This window comes from Capsicum annuum, chromosome 8 (assembly GCF_002878395.1).
Source record: "Capsicum annuum cultivar UCD-10X-F1 chromosome 8, UCD10Xv1.1, whole genome shotgun sequence".
NCBI classification, from domain to species: Eukaryota; Viridiplantae; Streptophyta; class Magnoliopsida; order Solanales; family Solanaceae; genus Capsicum; species Capsicum annuum.
The window spans coordinates 8,093,372-8,107,078 of NC_061118.1; the positions used below are offsets into that span (position 1 = coordinate 8,093,372).

The window sequence follows — 13,707 nt, forward strand, 5'->3', positions numbered from 1 at the left end:
AACACAATGATCCATCACATACTTATGTTATAATATCATGTGACCCACAAGAACAGTTACGGTCGTCATCCATCCATCATCGAGAAAAGCACCTAATTATGACTACATAACTAACAAAATAAACAAAATAGCTAATCCTATCACAAAAAAATGCTAACAAGAAGGACCTATTTTCTTACAAAACAAGTAGAAAAGTACCCAGCCACCCCACACTTAAGCTCAACACTGTCCCTTGTGCAAATAACAAGATAAAGAACCTGACTAGTATTACTTGTCATCCATATTAGGAGTTATGCCACCTGCATGGAGATCATCATTGGAACCATTTTTCCTATACTCATCACATCACCCATATCATCCATGTCAGTTACACATAATCAAGTTAACTTCAATTAAGATGGAGATGGTGAAGTCACCACCCCATACTTAATTTGTTAGTATAAACCGATTAAGTATTTTTATCGAGTACTCAGACTTCACCTACATACACTTTGACATGGTGCATCAACATTAGTCATAATATAATTCATTCACTTTAATTCCCCTAATTCTATTTCAAGGAAGCACTTTTTGAATAGAATCATGCTCTACACTTTCAACCATATCAAGATGTACAAAATGCCATCACTTTCACAACATCAAAATGGAAAAAATTTAATTCGTAATCCTTAATAAATCACTTAGCTATAACATAGATTCATAATAACTAATGATTAAGAAAGTAAAACTTACCTTGAAGATGAAGGTTTGGTGAAAGAAAAGGAAAATTCTTGAGATAGTTTATGTTGAAAGATAAATAGAATGGTGAGAGCAATTTTATGAAGGTTAGGAGTGAAATATGGATGACTTTGGGCATTCATGGTGTGGATTCTATTAAAGGGTGATATTTGGGTCGAGTTGATCAAATAAAAAAAATACAGATTATTAGGCAAACTTACACTGATAGGCGGCGCCCATGAAATAGCCTAAGCATAAGTAGGTGGCGCCTAACCCATCTCCTAAGTGAGACAGTGAGCATAGCCAATGGTATATGTGGCACCTAACCTATCACCAATGTTGACATAGGAGGCACCTAAGCTATCGCCTATGTTGACATAGGCGGCGCCTAACCTATCACCTAAGTGAGGCAGTGAGCATAGGCGATTTACAATGCGGCGCATATCTTAAGATGTGCAGTGCACTATTGGTTGGAAAGGTCCATACTGCGGGGGCTTCGCCCCCATACCCTCATCGAGGTCAGTGGTGGGCTTCGGGACCGGGCCTATCGGTTCGATCCCTATGCTACCATCATATACCTCATTGAAAGTCACAAAATAAAGTTACACCATGAAACTTGTTAGGTCGGATTAACATAATTTGAAGTGCGACTCTAATGAGAATCATACTTTAGCCTTACACATTTGACCACTCCAACTTACCTGTAATAATCCTATAACTCCTAAACTTACAACCATTGACATGGCTCACTTCCAAATCAAAATTGGTACTAATCTTCTCCTTAGTACTTTGTGCACCTACACTTAATCAAAAACAGCAAAAATAATTAGAAAGATAGGTTGCCTCCCACCAAGTGTCGTAGTTTCGGTCGTGGCTCGACTCTTCTTTTAGCAATTTTGTTTAACATAATAAAGTGAAAATAAAATCATGGGTTGCCTCCCATGCAGTGCCTGATTTAACGTCGTGGCATGACTGAATTATCTTGACTACTCAGAATTCGTCAAGATACATTGATGATACCTTTTGTACCTCATTTGCTGGATCAAGAACATGCTTTATTCCTAATCCAACCACATTGGAGTCACTCACATCCTTGCTTGCAAGTTCAACCAAACCAGCAATGGTCTCCACAAAAGACATATCCTTAACTGGTACATCTCACACATCTTCAAAGAATACATCAATAATTGAGAAGACACTAATATCTTTTTGTTATTTCATAGACCGACATACTTCAAAGCTAACTTCTTTCTCATTGAGCCTAAATTTCAGCTCATTCAGCTCTATGTCAACTAACTCTCTCCCAGTTGGTAAGAATGGCCTACCCAAAATTATGGGTACTTCAAAGTCCACTTCACAATCAAGAATTACAAAGTCTGTAGGAAATATAAAATCAGCAAATTTTACAATTACATCATGTAGAATCTCAATCGGCCTTTTTACCGATCTATTCGCCATTAGAAGCCGTATATTGGTGGGCGTAGGATCTTCTAAACCTAATTTATTGAAAATTGTCAATGGCATAAGATTGATACTTGCCCCAAGATCACAAAGGGCCTTTTCAAACTTTAGCAATCCAATCGTACATGGAATAGTCAATACTCCCGGATCATCTTTCTTCTGGACAATAGATCTTGTAGCAATAGCACTACAATGATGAAGATTGTCTACCGTTTCATAGCTCATAGTCTTTTTCTTTGTCAATAGGTCTTTCATAAACTTAGCATATCAGGGCATCTGTTCCAGTGCTTCAACTAAGGGCACATTCACTGTCAACTGCTTCAACATAGCTATGAATTTGCTAAACTTGCCATCATATTTTGTCTTATTTATTCATTGTGGAAATGGGGGTGGCGGCCTTAGGATTTCAGTTGGAGCAACTTTTAGCTCCTTTCTTATGCCTTGCTTCATATCACTAATATGCTTTGGCTTAGTTGGTTGTTCAACTTCCGCACTCTTCTTTTTCAAACCTCCCAACTCCACAGGCACCACTAGAGATTCATCAACCATCTCCCAATCTATTTTAACCTCATCAGTATAAGAGAAAGCTTCCAAACCTAGAATAGATAACATCTTACCGCTCCTAGTGGTAATGGCCATACATGATCCATCAGTCCTCGAATTTTGAACCGTATCACTTGGTAGAGTCCTATTCTATCTTTGGTTGAATACTGCGGATAATTGGCTCATCTGCTGCTCCAATTATTTAATAGCGACTGAGTGCGAATTTACTAGTTGACTCATGGAAGATATTTCACTCTTTACAGTAGTCACCCCAGACTTTGTCGCCTCAACTCCCTTTAATAGTTTCTCCATCATGTCCTCCATGGACATTTTGCCTGAACTGGTGGCAGAATTCTCACGGCTTCCAGGAGGTACATACAGTACACTCCTATCACTTTTACTCTTCTAATCTCCTTGATGGTTCCAACCTTGGTTTCCTTGGCCACCACCTCGGAAACCCATCTGATTGTTCAAGTAATTGGCTTTTTCCTCAGGATTAGAGTCAGCCCTCCCCTATGATGCTACAGCTTTAACCTTTTCTATCTTTCCTGATAATAGATGTTTAGTGAGAAAATCCATTTGCGTCTTCATGTGAGCCATGTCCTGATCACGCTCTTTTTCTCTTCGCCTCTGTTCTGCAGTCATACCAATAGATACAGTAGAGCTTGCTACCTCAGAATCCCCGGTATGCTAAGCTCTACTCTGCTTTGTCATCCAATCAAGCATCTCAGAAGCTTCAGTAAAAAAGAGGTCCATGAATGATCCACCCGCAGCATTATCTACCACTGTCTTGGTAATTGAATTCAAGGCCCGATATAATATCTCCATTAAGTGGACATTGATCATCTGATGATTTCGGCACCACATAATCTTCTTCTTAAACCTCTCCCAAGTCTCGTGGAGAGCTTCAGTTGGAAGCTTTCTAAAATTGCTTATCTTATCTCTCAATTGTGCTCTCTTGGATGGTGGAAAGAATCTTTCTAGGAAAGCATCTTTCAGTTTCCTCCAGTTTGTAATAGAGTCAGGAGTTAGCCCACTTAACCATAGAGTTGCCTCTCCAGATAGATACAATGGAAAAAGGTGCAGTCGAATTGCATTTTGTCCAACCCCTGGGTTGTCTAACGACATGCATGTTGAGACAAAATTAACCAAATACATATTCGGGTCGTCGCCTGCAAGTCCACCAAATAACCCTTTGAGTTGCAATAGCTGGATCATAGTACTTGTAATATTAAACTTGGCTCCGGGTGCTAAGGGTGGAGGAATAATAGCCCCTGTTGCACCGGCTCCATCCAAGTCATCATCATCATCCTCCCGATTAAAATGCATAGCTTGGCGTTTGGTCTTGCTCTGAAAGAACGATTTCTGTCCACATTTCTGTTCACTGGTGCAACTATATCCTCTGCACGCCTTCGTTTTACTAGACCCAACAACTCATTGTCTCCTAAGTCCTCTTCATCTGGATTAGGTTCCCGAACTGGGTTATCAGCATTTTGGAGGTTTAATTGAGTATTAGCCAAAGCGGCTAATCTTTCAGCTTCCTATTGGTTTCTTTCAATGAGATGAGGTTCAAGACTGAAGGGTAATAATGGTTCTCCTGAACTTCTGGTTCGTGGCATAAACAACAATGAGTCTATAACAAAGAAAAACAACAAAGAAACGTAAAATAAGGAAACTTGACTAACAATCAACTTGCACATATAAACTCAATCGACAACCGTATTCCCCGGCAACGGCGCTAAAATTTGATACGCCCAAATTACATCTCTCTTACAAGAGAGTAAGTGGTCGTTGTCAAATATATAACCCAACTAGATTGGGGTTGAATCCCATAGGGAATATAGTGCTTATTAAGTTGTATGCAGATTAGTTGACTTTTAATCGTTCTTTTGCGTAAAATAAATAGGGGGATTTGATTCAGTTCAAAAATTAATGGTTTGAGTTTAACAAGATGCAATAAGTGTAGTACTATTCAAATTTAGAGAAAGAGCAAGCTAGGGTTATGTCCACCTTGTAGTTTTCAATACTTTCTAACTCTGGTCTTTACGAATTCATACATGCATCATGCTTACAGAGAAACGTATTGTATTTAATAACATAATCCTAGTGTTTCTCAACTATCAAGGACTAATTCACTTTAGTTCTCTTGAATCAAAAGCATTTACCAAAAACAATACGAAATCTCCAAGTAGTTAATCCTTCTAAGGCATTAACATATGAAATAGGGGTTGGTAATCCTATTTTCTTGTCACTACTCTCCTTTACGAACAACAACCTTTCTTTTGAACAAGTTGCGTTTTAAGACATATCCTCTATGTTTGCAACCACGAGAATTCAAGATAAACGAAGAGAGTATGATGTAAACAAATCAATGCATAATGAATTCAAAATTCAAAGTAATAGATTGTATGCTACAAGGCTTCCATAACCCTAACTAATAAACTTAGCTACTCATGAATAAAATGAAAGTCACAATAGAAATAGTCATCATACCAAAAACTAGAAGACGATCTTGGTGTGTGACTACTAAGAGCAAGAGCAAAAAACACTTTTCTCTCTCACTCTCAAGCTAAGCCACCCTTCTCTGCTCTCTCTCAAAAAAAATACAGAATAATGAATCCTCTAAAAATTCAGCCATAAGGCTTTTAATAACATCCTTCTCTAATAAATTGCTACTGAGTCCTAAACTATTTAAAAATATTGAGTTTTCTTGGGAAAAAGTTCCCATATGTCACATTTAGTCCAAAAGCAGCTTTCCTTTTATGTGAAGTTTCCTTTGCTATCCACAGGTCCCCAAAGTGTCGTGATCTTCCTCATTAGTACCTCTCTTACTCTCTCTTGTGTCATATGCCATCTGTATTCCATAGTCCCATAATGTCTTCATCTACCTCATTAATACCTGAAATCATGCTAATCACATCGATTAGCTCAATCACATAAAAGTAGAGTAAAAACATAAGAAACTAGACACTTTGTTTTCTAAACATAGCTAAAATATGGATAAATTATGGTGCTTAGGCGTATAAATACACCTAAGATCTGTGGTTCAACTAATTCCAAACATTACCATCTACCTTTCCAATACCTAAAACCCTACCAATCTTAACAAAATATCAAATTCATACTATAATAAAGCTCAATCTTTTAAGAAATAAGCCTAACCTACCTCAAATCCGAATATAGCTCACGAACCAACAACCTTTGCTTTCTCTTTCCGCAAAGCTTCTTCAAAGAGCCAAGCTATCAAAACACAATCTATGTGTTAGTATGAGAATATCAAAACCCATATTGCACTATTGTGCTTTAGGTCTAAAATGACACCAAAACCCCCAAAGTGGGTCCCACATATGGAAAATGAGTTTCTGAGACCAACCCAATGTTCAAATACCACAAAGGAGTTATATCCCTTAAGAATTTGGTGCAAGCCAAGCATATTTGGGCTAAAGTCAAAACCTCAAGCCAGTCAGGGTTTTGGGTCAAATAGTCAAGAATTAAACACTATAAAAGAAGGATTCATACCTTAGATTTGTTGTTAATCACAAATATGCAAGTTATTCAAGATCCAAATCAACACCCAAGACTCAATTTGTGGACTACACACTCTATTAGGGTTTATAGGACTCAAAGCAACAGAAAAATGGCCAATTTTTTACCAAAGAGTCATTTAAATACCCCTTCCCACGTCCTTGGTCATGCACTCACGAGTACGCGAACCACGATTGCAGCATCGCGATTGCGATACACCCTCTGCAATCGTAATACCTTCTGCTGCACTAGATGACAACTAAAACTTGGAATAAATGCCTCAGGATGCATATGGAATTCAATATGAGGTAATAAAATATGAAACCACACTAATTTCAACATTCTGGATGGGTTGGATCAGTCAGATTTTCCATCTAAGGTTGTTTCGACCATATGTGGACCCCACATCTAAATTTCTAATTTATCAACATTCTGACTAATAGGTCAAAATGAGTTTGGGTACAGCGGAACCCAAACCAAAATTCTACCCAACTTAAAATCAATATTCTAGAGCTGTTGATGTAATCAGAATTCACATTTGATATTGTTTCATTGAGGTTTTTTCTTGATGGCCATTTGGAACCAACGACGACTTCTAAGTTGGTAAATGGTTCTAAAAACCAAACAAATTTCTATATAATCGAACTATCAGTTCCACTAAGTCATAAATAACTTGGGGCGGCTATGAGAAAACTCTAATGGTTAAAACAAGTAGAATCACGAGAAATGACCTCAAAGGTCATTACAACATCCACTACGAAGGAACTTTCATCCTTGAAAGTTAAAGATAAAGAATGTACCTGAAGCTTCAAACAGGTGAGGATATTGGGTCTGCATCTCACTCTTGATCTCCCAAGTGGCCTCATCGGCTGAGCGGTGCCTCCACTAAACCTTAACTATAGAAATATCTCTGTTACGCAATTGCCTCACATCACTAGTCAAAATAAGCACGAGCTCCTCTACAAAGGTCAATTGCTCATCCATCTGGACTAAGTCCCACCTAAGTACATGAGACGGATCAGGAATATACTTTCGCAACATGGAGACATGGAAAATTGGATGAATAACAATAAAATCTTGAGGCAAGGTTAACTCATAGGCAACCTTGCTAACTGCGCGGAGAATCTCAAAAGGACAATATATCGAGGGTTGATCTTACTATTCCTTCTGAACCTCATCACACCTCTCATAGGTGAAACATGAAGGAACACATGATCTCCAACTTTGAATCTTAAGGAACGGAGCCTACGGCCGGCATAGGCCTTCTGCCTACTCTAGGTTACTCTTAGCCTATCCTTAATTACCCTGACTCTATCGAATGAGTCCTAAAGAAAATTCTTTCCATGAAGTCTTACCTCGAAAGTCTTAAATCATCATATCAGAGAATGACATCTCCTGCCATACGCCATACAAAGCCTCATAAGGCGCCATCTCAATACTCGGATGATAGTTATTGTTGTATGCAAACTCTTCCAATGCTAAGTGTTGATCCCACTGTCCTTAAAAATCCATAACATAGGATCAAAGCATATCCTCAATCACTTGAATAGTCCACTCAAACTGACCATCGGTCTGCAAATGAAAAGCGGTACTAAAATCCACTTGAGTACCTAACTCCTCCTGGAATGCTCTCTAAAATTATGACGTAAATATAGAACCACGGTATGATATTATAGAAATGGGTACCCCATGCAAATGAACTATCTCCCAAACATAAATATGGGCTAATCTTTTAGCACTGAAGGTCATCTGAATAGGAATGAGATGTGTTAACTTGGTCAGACAATACACAATAGCCTAAATACCATCAAGTCCATAGGAAGTATGAGGTAAACCACTAATGAAATCTATAGTAATCTGTTCCCATTTCCACTAGAGGATGGGTAACCTCTAAGTAAATCCTCTAGGATGCTGATTCTCAGCTTTAACCTACTGACAACTTAGAAACGAGCCACAAAGTCTGCCGCATCTCTCTTCATATCATCCCACCAATAATGTTACCTCAAATATCTACACATATTAGCTGCACTGGGATGAATGGAATATCTAGAGCTATGAGCCTCATGAAAAATCAACTAAATCAAGTAATCAAGCTGGGGAACACAAATATAACCCTAAAATCTAAAGATACCCTCAAAATCAATGGTGTGCCTCTCAGACTTACCATCCACCACCTGATCATGGAAGAAACACAGCTTGTTATCCTAATACTGACGATCATGAATCTACTCAAATAGGGAGGACCTATCATCCACACAATCCAAAATTCTCGCAAGATCCAAAATATCAAGGAGAACTATCAAATTGGCTAAGGATTGAATATCCCGTGACATAGGCCTCTGAGAAACTAATATGCATGCCAAGCTACCAATACTCACTTCCTTGCAACTCAAGGCATCAATTACCATATTTGCCTTACCTGGATGGTACAAGATAGAAACATCATTGCTTTAGCAACTTCATCCATCCATACTGTCAAGCTTTTAGCTCTTGCTGGGTCATAAGATGCTGAAGGCTGCGATGATTGGTGAAAATTGCACAATGCACCCCATACAAATAATGCCTCCAAATTTTGAGTGCAAAACTATCGCCGCCAACTCTAAATCATAAATGGGGGAATTGCGCTCATGCACTTTAAACTATCTAGAGAATAAGCGATGACATAACCCTGTTACATCAAAACACAACCAAGACCAAGACCTGAAGCATTACAAAACACAGTGAATCCCTCAACCTCAACAGGAAGAGCTAAGACTAGAGATGAAGTAAGACAATTCTTGAGCATTCCAAAGCTCAAATCACACTCTTCGAACCATCAGAAAGGAACTTTCTTCCAAGTCAATCTAGTCATAGAGGCTAAAATAGTGGGAAATCTCTCAACAAAGCACTTGTAATAATCGGCCAAACTAATAAAACTGTAAACCTTGGTCAAAAACATAGGCCCAGTCCAATCACAAATCGCTGCAATCTTAGTTGGGTCTACCATGATACCGGCTTTAGATACTATATGTCTAAGGAATGACACTGACTCAACCAGAAATTCACACATACAGAACTTGGAAAAAATCACATGATCTCACAAGGTCTGGAGCACAACCCTCAAATATTGTGCATGCTTCTCACTAGTCCTCTAATACAGAAAAATGTCATCAATAAACACACTAATGAAGGAGTTTATATAGGGACTGAACACATGGTTCATCAAATCCATGAATGCGGTTGGGGCATTAGTCAGCCAGAAAGACATCACTAAGAACTCATAATGACCATAACGGGTACTGAAAGTTGTCTTTGGGATATCCTCGACCCAAATCCTCAGCTGATGATAATTGGATCTCAAATCAATCTTAGAAAACATGGTTACACCCTGAAGCTGGTCAAACAAATCATTTATATAAGGCATAGGATAATAGGTCTTCACTATCACCTTATTGAGATGCCTATAATCAATACACATATGCATAGAGCCATATTTCTTATTTATAAATAGTACAGAAGCCCCCCACGAGGATACACTCGGTCTAATAAAACCCTTACCAAGAAGATCCTGAAGCTGAGAATTCAGCTTCTTAAGCTCAGTAGGGGCTATATAGTAAGGTTCCATAAAAGTAGATCGGTGTTAGGATCAAGGTCAATATCAAACTTAATCTTATGGTCAGAGGGAATACTAGGCAGGTCGATAGGAAACACATCAGAGAAATAAAGTCAAGCGATGGACTCTCTACACGAGTATCACATATATAAGCGAGATTGACTCTCAGCCACTTAATATAAGTCTTCTAGAACAAACATACAAAATAATCCCCATCGGCTCGTAGCTATCCGCTCCCTACCACACGAATGGGGCTACACTGGGCATGGCTAAGGTAATGGTATTGGCGAAATAATCCATAACCACATGACAGTGGGATAACCAGTCCATACCAAGAATTATATTGAAAACTAGCATATCCAGAATAATAGGATCAGTATAAGTATCAACATCACTAACGATCACAACACATGATCTGAATACTCGATCCATTACTAAATAATCACCTATGAGAGTAGATACACATAATAGCACAAATAATAAATCACTATTTATGTCCAATTGTGGTGCATAATAAGTAGATAAATAAGAATAAGTGGATCTGGGATCAAATAAAGAAAGAAACAACTTGAGGCATACCAAAATTGTACCTATAATTATACCATCTGAAGTCTCAGCCTCGGGTCTAGCGAGTATAGTATATAACTGATTACGCCCACCACCTAGCTGGGAACCTGATCGACCTCCTATCCTGCAGCCTGTGTACCACCTCGAGCACCCTCATAACCACCCTTGTGACCTCACGAACAACCTTTACCTGAGGGATAAATTTTCATAGAAGGGGTAGCACCCTGGGATAAATCAACTATCACCCCACGACTAGGGCACTCTCACTAAAAATGACTAGGCAGCCCATAAGTAAAACAAGAGTCATGAGCAAAACCAAAAATTATTAATCCAACTGAATAGAGTAACCATCACGTTTAGCACGACCCGTATACCAACCTTTCAAAGAATGATCACCACTCTTACAAGGGAGACCACTAGTACTAAACTGACCTCCGTTAGTAGTTTGAAGAGTTATCTAAACTGGTCGACTAGTCTAATTCTGAGGCTTAAAAGATGGACGCCAAAGATATCCAACATCATAACTACCACCTATGAATTAGGAACTACTACGGCTCCTACCAAATCTACCCTGGTACTTGGGCCTCTTAGAGATAGAGGTGCCCGTGTTTAAGTGACCCCAACATACCATTATGTGTAGCCATATATATATGATGAAAAATACTTGGTATATGTTGAAACGGCAGATACTAGAGCCATATTTCCTTCTATTTTGCTCATTGACATCAAGTTTGATACCATGAGCATAATGATACAGCTTCTAAATTTGAAGGGTGTGTTTGAAGGTTTGCCTCTATATGATGAAAATTTACACCTTGTCAATTTTATCGGGATCTGCAGTTCATATACAAATCTAGGGGTGAATCAAGAATCACTTAGATTGAGGCTTTTTCCCATCTCACTTATAGGAGAAGCATCTTTAGGATTAAGGGAACTACGAAGAGGCTCTATCATTACATGGAATAAGTCGTGTAGCTAATTTTTGAATAGGTTTTTCCTCTATCTAGGATATTGCAGCTTAAGCATGAGATTTATAATTTTAGGCAGTTGCAGTCAGAGTCTATGTACGAGACTTGGTTCAGGTTCAAAAAAAGTTGAGTATGGTGCCCAATCATTAGTTATCAGGGATGAGCTTATTAGAGATATTCTACAGAGCCCTGACCATCATCTCTAGAGCCATGGAAGATGCCATATCTGGAGAAGCTTTTATGAGATTACACTTGGAAGTATCTTTGGAGATGTTAGATCATATCTCGCTCACTAACCAAGGGTGGAAAACTCGGGAGGCTGAAAAGGGATCTGACACTTATGCTTTTGGTGCCTTCTGCGACCAGAAAGTAGTCGATGACACAGTAGAGTAGGAGATTATGTTGCTACAAACTGATTTTGGGGTACTAGAAAAATAGCTTCTAGTAACGACTTTTAAGAAAGTGAATGCAATAGCAGTACAAAAGTTAGCCTTCAAAGCATATGAGTCAGAATTGGAAGAGGAAGTGAATTATCTGGATTATCATATAGCGGGTTTCTGAACCCTAGAGAAAGGGAACTAAGGTCAGAACTATTATGATAGATATAGAGATCGTATTAGAGAGCGAGATAGTGACTGGAGAAAAAATGATGACTAAAGAGGGAAGGGAGATAGATACATCCCACCTAGCAGATGAGATGCAGAATCTAGAATGGAAGAGATACTAGCTAAGCTTATGAAGGGTAAGGAAAATCAAGAGAACAACCATAAAGAGATTAAGGCTGACATTTCAAGATTGACCTAAAAGGTCAATTCATATGCCACTACTATCAAGAAGTTGGAGCACCAGTTTGGGCAGATGTCAGCAACTTTAAATTATAGGCATCCAGGTACCCTTTTGAGCAACACGATGTAAAATCCAAAGAATGATGATCACGTATTTGCTATTACCACAAGGAGTGGTATCACTACCATGGATCCCGCACAACCTATTGTAAAATTTATTAATGATGAGACATATGTTGTTGAGTTTGATAAGGTAATAGGTGATAATGGTAAAGTTGTTGAAGACAAAGGTAAGGGTCCGATCATTGAGCCAGAAATCAAGAAGATTTTGAGACCGCCCCACCTTATCATCAGAGATTGAAGCAGAAGAAAAAGGAAGCTAAGCTTAAGAAATTTATTAATATGTTGAAAGAATTGTGCTGCAACATACCTCTTCTTGAGGCATTGGAGTAGATTCATGGATACGCCAGGTTCATGAAACAGTTAGTCATAATGAATAAAAGAGTGTCATTTAAGGATGTTGATGGTATGCACCACTACAGTACAGTCACGACTAAGTTTTTGGCATAGAAAAAGGATGATCTTGGTGCATTCACTATACTTTTACCATTAGGTCATCTCAATTTACCAAAGGCTTGTACATTTAGGGGCCAACATTTATTTAATATCATTGGCTGTATTCAAGCAATTGGGCTTAAAACCTCTGGAATCGACTTTGATATGGCTATTGATGGCGGATCGCATAGTGAAAAAGCCTATAGGAATCTCTTTTGATGTTATCATGAGGGCAGATAACGTTATCTTTCTGGATGACTTTATTATCTTGGCTTATGAGGTTGACACCTAGATGCCCATTATATTGGAAAGACCATTTATAGCCACAGGCAGAGCTATGGTTGACATGGAGAAAGGTAAACTAAAATTCAGAGTTAATGGTGAGGAGGCTACATTAAATATCTAAAAATTAATGAAGTAGCCAACCGACATGACAGTAGTGTCGGTGATTAATTGTATTGATGATCCTGGAAGATATTCTTTCAGTTATCTTGATGAATTATGAGTAGTCAAGATATCCACATCGTGTCGCGATATTAAATTAAGTGTTGCATAGAAAGTAACCATGGGATTGTTGGTGAAGTCTAAATAACCAACACAACCATGTTGTACCGCAACTTTAAATCAAATAATGAGTGGGAGACAACCCACTATTTTTAGTTTTCACAATTTTGTTGTTTTTCTTTTTTATAGGTTTTTAGCTCATGGAATTACCCAGAATATGGTAAAAATTGCTACATTCATTGATTTTCAGGTAAGAGGGCTATGTGATCAACCCATCATGGTCACAAGTCCCACAAGGTAAGTTGAGTATTTAGCTAAAAAGTTGAAATTTTGAGGATGAACAAAAGGTGTAAGGTTGTGGTCTTTGACATCTATTTTTACTTTTAGGACCTCAAACTTAGGTTATGGGACCATAAGTAGCTGGAAAATATCGAAACACCAATTTTGTACTGCATGAAAGCAAGCCAAAATCTTTTTCCTGGCCGTTACA

The 13,707-nt window shown here is 38.4% G+C and overlaps 1 pseudogene; it reads left to right on the forward strand.

Moving 5' to 3' along the window:
* The first annotated feature begins 4,044 nt into the window (after positions 1-4,044).
* LOC107879141 overlaps positions 4,045-13,707 on the forward strand; it is a 79,766-nt pseudogene continuing 70,103 nt past the window's right edge.